At 39.3% G+C, this 14,910-nt stretch overlaps 1 protein-coding gene and 1 pseudogene across 2 annotated transcripts in view; one reads left to right on the forward strand and one right to left on the reverse strand.

The window, feature by feature from the left end:
- The window catches only part of MAGI3 (membrane associated guanylate kinase, WW and PDZ domain containing 3), a 244,627-nt gene that overhangs the window by 48,232 nt on the left and 181,485 nt on the right, over positions 1-14,910 (forward strand). The window lies entirely within an intron of this gene.
- On the reverse strand, positions 13,658-14,354 carry LOC128313957 (glyceraldehyde-3-phosphate dehydrogenase-like; annotated as a pseudogene).

Here is a 14,910-nt window from a genome sequence, read left to right on the forward strand (position 1 = left end):
ATCTACTTATCTCTAGATTTGCCCCCTTTTTTTGAACATTTTATGTGAATAGAATCATACAATATGTGTTTTTTCTGTCTGACTTCCTTCACTGAGCGTATTGTTTTTGAGTTCATTCATGGTGCATTTCGTATCAGTACGTTGTTCCTTTTTATTTTTTCTAAATATATATTTTTTTAATGTTTATTTTTGAGAGGCCGAGATAGAGTGTGAGCAGGGGGAGGGGCAGAGAGAGGGAGACAAAGAATCCGAAACAGGCTCTAGGTCCTGAGCGGTCAGCACAGAGCCCGACGTGGGACTCGAACTCACGGACCTGAGATTTGAGATCATGACCTGAGCCGCAGTTGGATGCTTAACCAACTGAGCCACTGCAGTCCCCGGAACTGTGCCCCGCATTGTTCCTTTTCATTGCTGAGTAGCATTCCATTGTGTGGATATGTCAGAGTTTTTTTAATTCAGTCAGCAGTTGATGGGCATTTGGGATGTTTCTAGGTTTGGACTGTTGTGAGTAATACTTGGGTGAACACTTGTATGTATATGGGTCTTTGTGTGAAAACATATGTTTTCATTTCTCTGGATGGTTACCTAAGTGTAGAATTGCTGGGTCATACAGTAAATCTTTGTGTAACTTTTTAAAGAGGGGGCCAAACTGATTTCCAAAGTGGCTACACCATTTTGTATTCCCACCAGCAGTGTACAAAGGTTCTCCTTTCTCTACAGTCTCATTATTTGATATTGTCTTTTTGGTTACAGCTCTTCTAGTGGGTAAGAAATGGCATTTCATTTGGTTTTAATTTGTACATCCTTCATGATTAATGACGTTGAGCATCTTCTCATGACCTTATTAGCTATTGCCCGTGTAAAAATTGAGTTAGTTGTCTTTTTATTATTGAGCCATATGAGTTCTCTGTATATTCTAGATACAAGTCTCTTATTAAATGTACGATTTAAAATTTTTTTCTCCTAGTCTGTGGGTTATTTTTTAACTCTTAAAATAACTTGAGATGTAATTCACATACCATAATATGTGCACAATTTAAAGTGCACAATTCAGTAGGTTTTGGTATATTCACGAGGTGGTGCAACCATTGCTGCTAGGTAATTTCAGAATATTTTCATTACCCACAAGAAACCCAATATCTGCTAAGAGCTATTCCCCATTCCTCACTCCCTCTAGCCCCTGGCAGCCACTTACCTTCTATCTATGGATTTGCCTAATCTGCCTTTTTACTCTCTTGAATGGTGATTTTTTCTTTTAATTTAAATTTTAGTCAGTTAATATGTACTGCAGTTTTGGTTTCAAAGGAGAATTCAGTGATCTGTTGCATTCATCACCCAGTGCTCATCGCAATGAGTGCCCTCCTTGATACCCATCACCCACCTCCCTCCATCAACTCTGTTCTCTATTGTTAGGAGTCTCTTGTGATTTGTTTCCCTTTCTTCTCTCCCCTCTCCCCTTCCCATATGTTCATCTGCTTTGTTTCTGAGATTTCACATGTGAGTGAAATCATACGGTATTTGTCTTTCTCTGATGGACTTATTTCACTTAGCATAATACATTCTAGCTCCATCCACGCCATTGCAAATGGCAAGATTTCATTCCTTTTGATGGCTGAGTAATATTCCGTTGCATATATATACACCACATTTTCTTTATCCATTCATCAGTCGATGGACATTTGGGCTCGCTCCATAATTTGGTTATTGTTGATAATGCTGCTGTAAACATGGGGTGCATGTATCCCTTCAAATCTGTATTTTTGTATCCCTTGGGTAAATACCTAATAGTGCAATTTCTGGATCATAGGGTAGTTCTATTTTTAGCTTTTTTTTTTTTTTTTTAATGTATGCTTATTTTTGGTAGAGCACAAGCAGGGGAGGGGTAGAGAGTGGGAGATGGAGGATCCAAAGTGGGCTCTGTGCTGGCAGTCTGACAGCAGCAAGCTCGATGTGATGCTCAAACTCATGAACTGTGAGCTCATAACCTGAGCCGAAGTCAGATGTTCAGCCGACTGAGCCACCCAGATGCCCCTATTTTAGCTTTCTGAGGAACCTTCATACTGTTCTCCAGAGCGGCTATATCAGTTTGCATTCCCACCAACAGTGCAAGAGGGTTCTCCTTTCTCTGCATCCTTGTCAACACCTGTTGTTTCTTGTGTTGTTGATTCTAGCCATTGAATGGTGTCTTGAAGTACAAAAGACTTTAGTTTGCATTAAGTTCAGTTTATCAATTTTGTCTTTTATCCTGTGCTTTTGGTGCCATATTTAAGAAATCATTGGCTAATTCAAGATCTCAAAGATGTACTCCTATATTTTCCTGTAAGAGTTTTAGAATTTAGTTCTTACATTTAGGTCTGTGATCTGAGTCAATTTTTGTGTATGGAGTAAGAAAGATTCAAACCCATCTTTTTGCAAGTGGGTATCCCATTGCCCCAGCACCATTTATGCAAAAGTATATTTCTTTGAATCTAAAGTATGTTACTTGCAGACGACATATACTTAGATCTTGAATTCTCATCCAGTTGGACAGTCTCTGCCGAAAATCTTTTGCTTCTACCTCAGGTAGTTTTGACTTTGTTCCTTGTTTTCCCTTTCCATTCCTACTGCCTTTGTCCTCACCTAGACTGTCTGTGGCCTCCCAGGTGTTTTCCTAGCCTCTTGGTGTGGTGTCCCTTCCACTGCTTTCAAATCTGTTCTCTGTACTGATAACTTACTTGTCTAGCTCCTGTGGACCTTTGAGTTTGCAAAACCTGGCATAAAATGTCATGTTCTGACTCCTGTAATTCTACCGATTCATTATTTTATTTCCTGGGTATTTAGTGAATGTCTCTACTAAGTGGCCGGTACTGTTGTAGGCATTACAGCTGGAGTAGTATATCTGTAAGCTTTTAATGATTAACTCGCCCCTCAGAACATAGTGGCAAGAAACAACCATTTATTTAGTTCGTGATTCTCGGTCGACAATTTGTACTGGGCTTGTTGTGAGTGAGGTCCTTTTGGTCTTGGCTGGGCTGTCATGCATTTATAGTCAGCTAGACAGTTGTGCTTCTGGGAGTTGGTTGGGCGTCATCTAAGGCAGGGGTTGGAAATCTTTGCATGGTCCCTAAGCTAAGAATGTTGTTTATATTTTTGAAGATATAAAGATTGTAAACTAAAAAAAAAAAAGAGGAATATGTGACAGATTCTATATGGCCCTTAAAAGCTAAAGTGTTCACTGTCTGTCCCTTACAGAAAGAGTTTGCTGATCCCTGGTCTAAGGCAAAGGGAATTGACTGGGCTGTGTATCTCCCATCATTCAATAGGCTAGACTAGGCTTTTCATGGCAGCAACAGTGTTCCAAGAGAGAGTGGAAGCATACAAGATTTTTGAAGCTTACATTTGGAACTAGCACACTGTTGCTTTTGCTATATTCTGTTAGCAAAAGCAAGTCACAAGGTTGGCTGAAATCCAACAGATGGAATAAAGGACTCCTTTTTTTTTTTTTTTTTTTTTAACGGAAAGAGCTATAAAATCACATTTCAAGAGGTGTGAATAAAAGGAGGAGATAAGTTATAGCCTCCCACAAGTAGTAAAAAAAAAAAAAAAAAAAGAGGTCTTTGCCTTTGTAGAGTATAATATATTTTATCAATGACAATAAATTTTCATGTTTCATTATACCTCCCCAATATGCCCCTAATTTAGCCATTCTGTTCTGCTTGCATGTCCCTGAATAGGCCCTCTGATTTTTCACCTACCGGTACTTTCAGTCATGTTTTCTAAATGTTTATGGAATGAAAACAATAGTATGACTTTCTTCCCTCATTTTCTTAGTTAATTCGGCTCTCTTTCAGGTTCGCTCACCTCTTGGAGGCATTTCCTGACAGTATGCTCTATACTCTATGTTTCTCTGACATACTCTATTTTAGCACTGGTTAATGCTGAGTTGTGATTAGTAATTCAATATCTCCTTAGTAAGGTGTTTGAAGACCAGGGTCCTGCCTTATTGACATTTTTCCATTTTCATTCAACAAATATTTATTGTATACCTACTCTGTCAGGCACAGTGCTATGGTAGAAGTAAACAAAACGGACAAGGAAGGAAAGTTCTTGCATTCATACTACATACTACATACATACTACAAAAGTATTTTTAATAATACTGTTTTTTTTTTAAGTAAGATTAGTGTATTAGGTTTTGTTTTACCATTATGTCTCCAAACCATTTAAAAATTTTTTAATGCTTATTTACTTGTGAAAGAGAGAGAAAGCGAGTGAGCGTATGAGTGGAGTAGGGGCAGAGGGAGAGGGAGACACAGAATCCGAAACAGGCTCCAGGCTCTGAGCTGTCAGCACAGAGCCCGACGCAGGGCTCAAACTCATGAACTGTGAGATCCTGACCTGAGCCAAAGTCAGACACTTAACCTTGGGAGCCACCCAGGCGCCCCTGTCTCCAAACCATTTTTCACCCATAAGTCTTCTGTGTTTTATTCTTGTGAAGTTTTATCTTTAAGGCATTTACTGCATCACTTTTGATTTTCATAGCTGCAGTAGTTGGTGTTATGCGACATGTATGTTTTGAAAACCAAGCCTACTGACATTGAAATTCACATACTATTTTGATAAGTAGTTCACTCTCTTCTTGGATATTCACTTGTAAAATTCTTGGTGCTGAATTTCCAAGGACAGCATGTCTTACACATTTTAGAACACAGGTTTGAAGTTCTAAATTCTTCTTCCTCAAGGAAAATGAGCTTTTAGTGTTATGATAGTGCCCTATACATAATGGGCATTTAATAAGCATTTGTTCATGGTAATAGCCTCTTTGGTTTTCTGTTTCATTGAGTTTCACCCAAAATGATTATTCTTGACTGACTTTTAAATAGCTAAATAAATTCTGACCTTCAGTATAATAATTATAATAGCTTATTTTCATTCTGAATTACAGTGATACTCACTTTCTCTCTTTCCTTCCACTTGACTCTCAAAAATATTAATGTGTAAATTTGGAAGTGTCTCTATTTTCACAGTTGCCAGCCTACTTGAAACATTTGAGAATGTGCATATGAATTTTGTAAATGGAGGCCTTCAGAAATTAAGGACAATTTAGAGGAGTGATTTATTACCTGAAAAGAATTAATGGTATGATTCTCTGTAACATGTTATTAGATAGTCATATCATTTAGTTATTTATTCTTTCATTCTTGGTTCAGTCACTCACCCATTTATTTAATAAACATTTTTTGAGTGCTTACCATTCGTCAGCCACTGTGCAAGGTGCTGGTGTTACAGAGAGGAATTAAACGTAGTTGATGTGTGGAGGGAGGTCTTTATATTTAAATATCTAAGGTTTGAAATATTACAGAAGGCTAGAATATAAATATTCACCGGGTGGAAAAAGGAGAGCAAAGAAAAACTCCATGGGATTTTAACTTTTTCTGGCATCCCACTTAACCATTCCGTGACACGTAGCAAATGATGTTCTGATATTTTGGATTGATCTTTCTTAAGTCATGGATTTTGGAAATGCAAATAGCACCTGGTTATCACTCTGCATCTTCCAGTGTCTTTTTAGTTCTTTGAAAAAGTAATTCAGAAAGAGCAGGGGAAGGGCAAAAAGAGAGGGAGAGAATCCCATATCAGCACGCCAGCCCCACACGGGGCTCAGTCTCACAACTCCGGGACCCTGACCTGAGCCAAAATCAAGAGCTGGATGCTTAACTGACTGAGCCACCCAAGAGCCCCATAAATCTTTAAGTGCCTCATATTTGTCACAGTGAGTGTGGGGATTGAATTAAGTGTTTGGAAATAATGCTTGTTGAAAAGCATGCATATAAACATGTGCATTTTGTGACAGCTGATGTCAGATGAATTATTTAATATCTGAGCAATTCAAAATGATGAATAATTAGAATTCTTATAGAATAATGTAAACTATTTTGTAGATTTACAGAAATTATAGTTTGATCAGAAAAAAGTCTAAAAAGCAATAATTTTCTTCTCATTAAAGCTCTCTGTAATTCCAGCATGTTGGCAAAATATGTACTTTTATTTAAGTGAAATCATGTAATTGCCTTCTGTATTAAATTTTGTTATGTGTAGAGAACCAAATTAGGACATGAAAACCTTAATGAGTTAAAAGCAGATTTCTCTCATGGCCAGTTGGTTTATAAGAAGGGTAAAGATTCTACACAGCAGCTCGTATATTTAAAGCCTAAGTTATTTTTATTCTGTGTTTTTATTTACAAGTGATTAATGAATTAATCCATAGGTTAGCAAGGAGGTTTAAAATATTCAAAATGAAAAGCTAGGCTATTAGGGAGTGGTGGTAACTTTTTCATTTACTTAAAATGGAAAAGATGTTACTTAACTGTTGATCTGGGTAATAATGTTACTACTTCAAAGGGAATGTGAAACAGTACTTTTCCCCCTTTGTGGTAGTCCTTTAATAAACATCCTTTTGTTGTTGTTGTTGCTGTTGTTTTGTTGAAACACTTTGGGGGCGGAATTGTAGTTGTACAAGTTATATTAAAGCAAGGTCACTCTTAAAATTCTGAATCTTTTTTAAAAAAATTTTTATTTAAAAAGCAGTGGAAAGCCCATTTTGTTGTGCTGCAGGTCTGCACTCCAAACTGCTCCTTGGAAAGGTACTGATTATTATCAGTCTGGTAGTTACTTTGACTAGATGAATTACATACTATGTTTTATTCAGTCTCTACTCCCAGAGTGAAGTAACTTGTGTGGGTGTGTATGTAATACACAAAAAGAAAAGGTCTTCCTTTTCCCCCTAAGACATTCCAGGTTTTTGTGAGGATGCATCTGTAGTCATTTGAACATAGCATTGACAAAGAATTCAAATAAGAATAAAAACAATATTGTAGCAAATATTTTAAGGCTGTTTTAAAATAAAGTAATTAAGGGGGGGGGGGTGCTGGGTTGCTCAGTCCATTAAGCATCTGACTTTGGCTCTGGTCATGATCTCACCCTTCAGAAGTTTGAGCTCAGAGCCTAGAGCCTGCTTCAGATTCTGTGTCTCCCTCTCTCTCTGCCCCTACCCCATTTGCACTCTGTCTCTCTGTCTCTGTCTCTCTGTCAAAAATAAACATTTAAAAAAGTAAAATAAAGAAATGAAAAGTAACAGTCTTAGAAATCTAATTCCTTTGATGTTTTTTCTCCCCAGTCCCATGCTTGGCCTACTTTTTACAATACTTTTTTTTTTTTTTAATGTAACTTTACATAACTATTGCTTAATGTTAGTATTGCTTAAATTTTAATATTTCTTTTTTAATCTTTACAAGCTTGAAATTCAACTTGTCCTTATTTATTAATGTTTAATAAGAATAGTAGAGTTGGAATTAGAGCAAGCATCTGTTCCATTTTAAGTGGATTACTACTTCCTTCATTCATAACTAGCTAAATAACTTGATTTTTCTAGACCCTTGCTTTCCTCCCTTCTTTCTCTTTCTCGCCCATCTCATTATCTTGAAATTAATTTGTGTTTTTCAGATTTTTTTCCCCCTCAGGTAGTAGACAGGAAAAGAAGGAAGAATTTAGAGATTACTTGATTTTTCATTCACTTATTTAACCAGGTCTGCCACTGGCAGGACTATCTGTTTACTACCTTTGTATATATTGAATACATATGTATTCCATATATTCACTTACTTTTTCAGTCCAAAAATGTATAGAATTAATCTTTTTTTTTTTTTTTTTGTAACTTGTATTTAGAGTGGCATGGTTAATAGTTCAGAAGCTCAGAGGCTTGTCTCCTTACTTTCTCTTTGTATACGACTTTTGCGGCGGGGTGGGGGGGATCTTTCTTCAGTATACCCCCTCGACCTTCACTGGCAATCATCCTTTTTTATATAAGGACTTTTTTTTTTAATATTTTTAAAATATTTATTTATTTTTGAGGGAGTACGTACGTTTGTGAGAGTGGGGTGGGGTTGGGCAGAGAGAGAGGGAGAGAAGGAATCCAAACCACGCTCTGTTCTGAGAGCAGAGAGCGTGAAGGAGGGGTGGGTGGTGGCTTGATCTCATGAACTGGGAGATCATGACCTGAGTCAAAGTCAGACGCTCAACTGAGCCACCCAGGTGCCCCTGTATAAGGATTTTTGTAGTCTGTTCCTTGCCTAACTCTCGAGCCCCTTCTCTGGTCACTCTTCGATGAGCCCCAGTTATATTGAATGACTTGTAGTTGCTGAAGTATATCTTGTTTTCTCTTCCCTCTGTGGCTTTGCACAGACTGTTCCCTCTGCCTAGAGCACTCTTGTGCTTGTTGCCCCGCCCTTTCTCATGGCTGGGCAAGCTCCTTTAAGCCTGTTCAGAGGTCATTTCCTCCAGTCACTTCTTGATCTCTCCTCTTCTGTGTTTCCCAGCATCGTACGTAAGCCTCTAAGATGACTGTATGGCATTATTTGTCACCTCCCTAGGCCATGAGCTTTGTGAGAACACAAATGGACTCTTTTCTCTCTTTCTCTCTCTCTCCATGCTTTGCGCAGAGCACTTAAATGATAGAACGGAGAGGGGGAAGGGAAACTGAAGTTTGAACATCTCATATGCCAGGGAACATGCTTAGTTATTTTGGAAACACCCGAATGAATTCAATTGCCGCAACAATTTTGGAAGGACATGTTATTCTCTCCATTTTATACTTCAGAAAACTGAAGTTGATTTGCCCAGTGATATATAGTTAGTAAGTAGTAGAGTCAGGATTTAAACCCAGGCCTGGTTTGACTCTAGTCTCTGGCGATTTCCTTTGACCTCGCTGCTTCCTCAGTCATAAGGATGGAGCAGTTGATGGTGGGCATCAAGGTAGCAGAAAGAACATGGACTTGGACCTCAGACAGATCTGGGTTTAAATTCTAATTTGCCATTTCACCAACTGTTGGCAAGTTTGATCATCTCCATAAATCTGTTTTCCCTTTTGAAAAATGTGGCTAATAACACTGCCTACTTCAGGCGATTGCAGCGAGAATCAAAATAATGTAGAAAGAGGGTTTTATGGTGCTGCTTTATAGATGGCAGTCGTATCGGATCGCGCTATATTTAGCTATGGGCAAAAGAAAGACCGACTAACAAAGGTTCAAGCAAAGAAAGATTTTAAATGGCTTCACATAAGTCTGGCGAATCGTCTTCAGTGACTTAAGTTTCTTTTTCTCATAGTGGCAGGGTATCTCTGAAGTCTCCCGCATCATGTCAAGAGCTGGAGAAAGCGAGGAGGCGTGGACCACAGTAATAGCTAACTGCTCTCCTAGCCACAGCCCCGCCATGACCCCAGCTATGAGGACGACTGTGACATGGGGGGATGGGATGGGCCTCAGACCAGTAATCATTCTTCATCTTTCACCTCCACAAGGGACGAGCACACCGGTCCCTCCCATAAAACTGTCCTACGTTCCGCCAGTAGTTGGGTTGCTGCTATGCGTGAGGACAGAGCACCGAAAACAGTCACCAGGTGTGCTTGTCACCTCATTAGGCTGAGGCAGTGAACAAGTGAGTGTGCTCACTTTTAATCCCTCTCAAGGTAAGGCCAAGAGCAGATCCGCTATGTTCTTCTTGTCCTTCTAGAATTATCTAGGTGCTAACGTTTCGCAAAACAGCTTTTCAGTCATTTTTCTGATCTCGTTGGCTTATCCACTCTTACAAAAAGCTGCTACAGCTTCTGACTGCGTCCCTTACCCCCACCGCCCACCTCCCCCAGCCAACACACCAAACAACAAAAGCCAGATGGACGACAATTACCCCTAGACAGACAGCAACACAACCTTATAGCGTCATTGGAGTCCTTTGGGTGGTTTGAGGTGTTGCTGTTTTTTGAGAGAGACCAAAAGCTTCAGCTTCCACAGCCCGAAGTTGGTGGTGTTCCCAAAGTCACTACTTCTCCCTTAGTATCTTATGTTTGGGACTTCCCCTGCCCCCCTCATCGGACTCAGAACAACAGGATCTTCTTTAGTTCTGCCTCCTACCACCCAGCTTCTTGGTGTTGGAATTTTTTACAATTATTAGACCTCCTTCCACCTGCTCATCCTGTTGGTTTTTGGCTGATGGGGGAGGAAAGGGAAACTGGACTGTGGAGCTCCTTCTGCTTTGCAGGTGAGGGGGGACGTGTCTGTCGTGCTCATTCTGCTCATTTCTAGAGCAGAGTTTGCTCTACAGACAGTGGTAGGAAGGGTGTTTGTATTATATACCGTCATTAGGTCTCTACTTCATTCACATTTTGGAGCCTGACCTGAGATCTAACTACCCTCATACGTTATTCCTATACAGAGATATTCATTGACTTCCAACCCATTTGAAAACAAACACTTGGAATAGTGTGCAACGTGAGTTGAATGTCTATGTTTGAGCCTCACCTTTCTGTGTGTTGGTAGGCTGCTGGAGTATCACTCATCTGAAGTGACTCAGGGACTGGTTAATTAGTCCCTCTATGTTAAAAAGTAAAGTGTACAGAAGATCTGAGCCTTGAATGCAGAATGCAGAATGTTCTTTCCTGTGTGTACATCATATAATTTTTTCTTTTTAATATTCACATTTTGAAGCTTCAGTTGTTTTTCCATTAGAGCTTCACTCAGAGAGCTTAGAGATATATATGCAAAGAATAATGTCTGTTTATTGCATGACTTTAAAAAAAAAATTTTTTTTTTTTAACGTTTATTTATTTTTTGAGAGACAGAGACAGAGCATGAGCTGGGAAGCGGGCAGAGAGAGAGGGGGAGTCACAGATTCCGAAGCAGGCTCCAGGCTCCGAGCTGTCAGCACAGAGCCCGACACAGGGCTCAAACCCATGAACCATGAGATCATGACCTGAGCGGAAGTTGGCCGCCCAACCGACTGAGCCACCCAGGCACCTCTGTTTATTGCATGACTCTTATTAAGCTTCATTCTTTGGCTCCACTATGTTTTACAAATTGATGTTAATGCCAGATTTTCCACAACTTAGGTTTGCTGAATGGTTTTTAGTTATTCAGAAGCCACTGATAATTTTGGAAAATAATAATACACATAGCGATGATGATCGGGTTCAACTTCCAAATATTGGGAGGCATATATGCTTTAATGTGACAACTTTTAGAAACCGTTTTGAGGTAGATGAAGCAAAGGCAGAAGATAGGTTGAGAAGCAGATGTTATATGACTAAAGTACCCAGCTGTGTACTAACAAAATGAATCTCATGCCGATTAGTTAACAATTCTTTGGCAGTCAGAGACATATGTAAAGCAGTAAGCACAGCATGGGGAAATAAAAAAAAAATTAAAAGCATTTTCCAAGCTTAAAACATTGGCAGTGTCTGGTCTACCATCTGTGTTACTGAAAAGTTGATTTTGTTGTGGTAAGTCATACCAAGGTCACTCCCAAAAAATAATTGGTTAACTCATAGAGTCTGCATTCTCAGATTAGCATTACATGTCTTGGCACTTGGAATTAGTGAAAAATGTTATTTCAATAAAGTAAATTTCACTTGGGTGTATGTAAATAGAATTTCCAATTGGCACTTCATGTCTGTTATGAAACGGGTTTTTTTGTTTTTGTTCAGTTCTTGTTTGAATTCTTTCAGGTAAAATCGATCAGTTTTTAACAGTTTTTCTATCAGGATGCTTCTTGGCCCAGTTTAGTTGTAGGACCATTTAAATGCAAAGTAAAGTGCTGCTGACCCTTCCTGTCGTGGTCTTCGGTAAGAAAAGGCAGGCTTTCTTGTCCTAAAAGTCCTCCTCCTTTGCTTGAATAGATGGTAGTCAGGAGGATGGCCTACTTAGGCTAAAAGTTCACTGTTGAGTACTTAAAATAATCTGTTCCATTTTCCCTTACAGGACCAACAATTGAAAATTTATACCCATAGATTATTTCTTTATACTGCCTCATCTCTTTGTAATTAGTTTCTTTTGGCTCAGCAATTTTCTCCCTCAGTAATGAGAGATGTTGCAAACCACAACATGGGGTTTTCTTAGAAGTAAAATGAAATATCTTAAAATTTTATGGACATCAAGTCCAATATAATTTGTCTGAAATGAAAACAAGAATAATCAAACATTTATTCATGTGTGGGTATGATTAAATTAGGTTGCAAAAGAGTTCATAAACTTTGGTATTCCTATTCTTATGTTAATGGTGTGCAGTAAATTAAAAACATATTTTTACTCTGATTCAAGAACTAAATGAAGATAGTTCTTATGATACCACGGATCTGGAAGATTCTTTCATTAAAGCATTCAAGCTTCTTTATAAAATATAACTTATTTTTAAACTAAAAGCTAGGATTCTGAGGGCCTTGACATCGCATATAATTTATTATATTGTTCTGGTTATGATGTCTACAAAAACTTTTGCCCATTGGCTGGTCTTATTTTTTGCCCATATAGCTTTGCTTCTGATTAGAGTTGAAATGTTTTATGTACAGAATATAGTAATGGTGCCTTGTTGAGTACTGAGAGAGAAGCTTTGGTCTGGGTAAGCACCATTCTGGCAGAAGCATATGAAGCTTAGTACGGAAGTGGACCCAGAAGGAAGGCTGCATGCACTGAAAGGAGTAAATTATAAAAAGAAAAAGGAAAGAGAAAAAAGTAGTGGTCATTATTGGCATTTAGAGATTTACAACAGAGTCTTCTAGATACTCCATTAATTCATACAGTGTCTTTGTGTACTGGGGTCTTAGGACTACAGAAAGAAAGCTTCTTATAACTGTTACTGTCTCTGTAACTATATTTCTCAAAATAAAACAAATGTTACAGTTCTGTAACATGTATTTTAGGAAATATATTTACTTGACTAAAACAATTTTAAAATTACCATTCAAGACACATTTTCATATTTAAAATTTGTCATGTCTTGGGGTACCTGGGTGGCTCAGTTGGTTAAGCATCCGACTCTTGGTTTTGGCTTAGATCCTGACCTTGCGGTTTGGGAGTTCGAGTCCCACATCAGCTCTGTGCTTAAAGTAGGGGTCTGTTTGGGATTCTCTCTCCCACTCTCTCTGCCCCTCCCCCACTCGCTTTCTCTGTCTCTCAAAAATAAATAAACTTAAAAAGAATAAAACATACAATTTGTCAACTATACTAAAAATTCTTTTAATTTCAAAATAAGATAAATAAAAATTGATCATATCATCAGTGAAATAATTTTTCCTAAAATTCTGTACTTGCTTATTTTTTAAAGAAGAGATTTAATGATATTTGTTGAAAACCTATGTTATAAACATCATTACTTTATTACATTAAATCCTTTTAATTTTTATGCCAGTACTTTCAAATTTTCCATTACCATAACGATGGAGAGAGAAGGAAGTTTCATTTAAGGATTCAGTTTTGTTAAGCAAATGAAGAGTATGAATAGATTTAATTTTTTTTTTTTTTTTTGGCTGTGGACAATATACTTCATTGATGGTACTTGGCAAGGTAGGACTCCCCAAGCCCCTCCCCTTCTTCAAGGGGGTCTGGGCTAGAAACTGTGGAGGTCGGGAGAGTCTCACTGTGTTGGGGGATGAGTTGGTGCAAGGACTCCCCAGCAGCTGAGGGCCTCTCTTTACCTCTTGCTGTTGCTGGGGCTGGTGGTCCAGGGGGCTCTTATTCCTTGGAGGCCATGTGGACCATAAGGCCCACCACCTGGTAGCTGAGCCAAATTTATTTGTCATATCTGGAAAGGAACTTGACAAAGTAGTCATTGAGAGCAATGCAGCCTCAGCATCAGAGGTGGAAGAGTAAGTGTCACTTATTAAAGTTGCAGGTGACAACCTGGTCCTCAGTGTAGTCCAGGATGCCCTTAAAGGAGCCCTCTAGTGCCTGCTTCCCCTCTTTGCTGATGTCGTGGTGTTTGGCAGCTTTTTCTAGGTAGAAGTTCAGATCCATGACTGACACATTGGGGGTAGGGACACAGAAGGCCATGCCTGTGAGCTTCCTGTTAAGTTCACGGATGACCTTTCTTACACCGTGGCAGTGCCAGTAGAAGCAGGGATGATGATCTGGGTGGCCCCTGAGCTGTCATGCCACGGCTTTCCAGAGTGGCCGTCCATGGTCTTCTGGGTGGCAGTGATGGCATGGAGTCATGAGTCATGAGTCCTTCCATGTTGCCAAAGTTATCAAGATTGCCTTGGCCAGAGGAGCCACGCTGTTAGTGGTGCAAGAGGCATTGCTGACAATCTTGAGAGAGTTACCATACTTCTCGTGGTTCATGCCCATCACAAACATGGGAGCATCAGGAGAAGGGGCAGAGATGGTGACCCTCTTGGGCCCACCCTTCAAGTGAGCCCCAGCCTTCTCCATGGTGGTGAAGACTCGACCGCATACTCAGCACCAGCATCACCCTATTTGATGTTGGTGTGATCTCACTCCTGGAAGAGGAGATGGGCTGTCTGTTGGGGAAAAGTTTGGCCATTCTCAGCTTTGACTGTGCCATTGAATTTGCCATGGCTGGAATCATACTGGAATAGGTAGACCATATAGTTGAGGAGAATGAAGGGATAATTGGTGGTGACATATCTACTTTGCCAGGGTTAAAAGCAGCCCAGGTGAACAGGCGCCCTGGACAGCCAAATCTGTTTACTCCAGCCTTCACCATCATGTCTTGGGGACTTGGCTGGTATTGGCGTCAGAAGATGCGGCTGTCTGTTGAATGGGGAGGAGTAGAGAGCCAGCGTTTAATCTATTAACATGCTTATACTATGTATATCAATGAGTGGTGTGACTTTTGGGATGTCTCTTCATTTTGCGCGTCTTAGTTTTCTCACCTAGGAAATAAATAGCACGATACAGTAGATAAACTCCGAACTCTATATTTAGGAGACAGTAGGTTTTTTATTAAGTCCAAATCCTGTAGCATGGTGTTCAAGGCTTTTCATAGCTGGAAATTTTTTGTTATATTTTAATTTACTTCCACAAATCCTGTTGTGGCATTCACCATTCTCTAGACTTACAGATTCTGTCTGTGGGGCCCAAGCAGAAG

Source organism: Acinonyx jubatus, chromosome C1, assembly GCF_027475565.1.
Source record: "Acinonyx jubatus isolate Ajub_Pintada_27869175 chromosome C1, VMU_Ajub_asm_v1.0, whole genome shotgun sequence".
Classification (NCBI taxonomy): domain Eukaryota; kingdom Metazoa; phylum Chordata; class Mammalia; order Carnivora; family Felidae; genus Acinonyx; species Acinonyx jubatus.